The sequence below is a fragment of the Chiloscyllium plagiosum genome, unplaced genomic scaffold, assembly GCF_004010195.1.
Source record: "Chiloscyllium plagiosum isolate BGI_BamShark_2017 unplaced genomic scaffold, ASM401019v2 scaf_39843, whole genome shotgun sequence".
Lineage (NCBI taxonomy): Eukaryota > Metazoa > Chordata > Chondrichthyes > Orectolobiformes > Hemiscylliidae > Chiloscyllium > Chiloscyllium plagiosum.
Window position 1 is genome coordinate 1,538 of NW_025194289.1, and position 1,671 is coordinate 3,208.

General features: G+C 41.5%; 1 long non-coding RNA gene across 1 annotated transcript in view; it reads right to left on the reverse strand.

Moving 5' to 3' along the window:
- Positions 1-1,281, reverse strand: part of LOC122545784 — a 2,088-nt gene extending 807 nt beyond the window's left edge. The window contains exons 1-2 of the long non-coding RNA XR_006310597.1: positions 1,201-1,281; positions 988-1,094 (exon numbers count right to left, since the gene is read on the reverse strand). This is a non-coding gene — a long non-coding RNA (uncharacterized LOC122545784). The remainder of the gene's footprint in view (positions 1-987; positions 1,095-1,200) is intronic.
- Positions 1,282-1,671: the final 390 nt, after the last annotated feature.

Sequence of the window (1,671 nt, forward strand, 5' to 3'; positions counted from 1 at the left end):
ACATTGTGGCAATAATACTGATGGCTGTGCTCCAGAAATTGCTGCCCACCAAAACAAGTCCATCACTAGCACCTACTGACATTGTGGAACATTTCCCAGGGATGTTCAACACAAAAACACAGGACAGAGCCAACCCAGCCAATTTCCCTCCATCAGTCGATATTCGCTCAGCAGGGAAGTGATGGAAGGTGTCATCAACAGTGTTGTCACGCAGCTGCTCAGCAATAACCTTCTGTGATACCCAGTTTGGGATCTGCCAGGGCCACTCAGTTACTGATCTTGTTGCAGACTTGATTCACAAACTTACAAAACAGCTGAATTCCAGAGGTGAGGTGAGGATGATAGCCCAGTCCCACTCCAAGACCACTATTTCGACTTCAGTGATATCACCTGAACTCACCACAGTCTCAGCTCATTTACTGAAACTCTCATTCATTCATTTTGTTAACTCTAGATTTCATTATCTAAACCCACTCCTGGCCAGCATCCCACAATCACCCTCCCTATAATCTCCAGAATATTGAAAACTCTATGGCCCAAGTGCTCACGTGTACCAGAACTTGCTGATCCATCAAAAGGCTCCCATTTATAAGCAATAATAATTTACTTTCACACTCTTGACTTAATTCCTGGCTGTAATCATTCCTATCTCAATGCGCCAGACACCCTTTCATATCTCAATAACTCATTTTAATTTAGACTCCCAATGATGTGTTTATTTTTGAGTTCAGCTGTGTGACTGTTTCTATAGATTCCAAGGCAACACGGTCTGGAATTCCCACCCTCTAAGATCTACTTTCTTCCTTTAAGGCATTCCTGAAAAATTGCTAATTTGGCAATGGTTTTGGTGACTGGACATAATATTCTCCAGCTGTGGCCTTATGTCAAAAGTTCTCAATATTTTTGTGAAATTAAAAACATGTTGATTTGTACAGATATCTTCTACTTTTCACTATCGCTGAGTGAATAATCTGTAATGACTCTTACCCAACCACGTTGTGGGAGCGCCTTCACCATTCAAACTGCAGCTGTACAAGAAAGTCAAACATCATCCTCTCCACAGGCAACAGGGCTTTGGCAATGATCACTGGTATCTGTGGGAGGAGAAATACACGATGTTTCAGGGAATGCAATATGAATTATAGGGAATGAAAATGGTGCAGAATTTGACTGTCAGAAATGGAAGAAAAATCCACTCACTATTGGAAAAAAGAATTCTTGACTGTCAAAGATAGTGTGGAAAAAATAACCTGATAATGGAGCAGCATACGGTCAGGAGTCAGACAGCAGTGGACAATCCATTTACAAAAACGTCTGTGAACGTAGTAGTAAAATACTAAACATGGCAAACATACACTCATGTGAGACTGAGGAAGCTAGATAATGAACAAGTGGACATCAAGGAGCCCAGAGGTGAATCAGAGCAGTGTTCACTTTTATGATCCCACAGTCAGAGATGTCTAGCACAAAAACAGACTCTTCAGTCCAACCCATCTATGCAATCCAGATATTCTAACCTAAACTATTCCCATTTGCCAGCACTTGACCGACATCCCTCTGAACCATTCCTATTCAATTGCCTTTTAAATGTTACAATTTTGGTTGCCCTTTAGGCTCCTTTTGAATTTTCCCCTCTCACCCTAAACCTATATCCTCTAGTTCTGGGCTCCA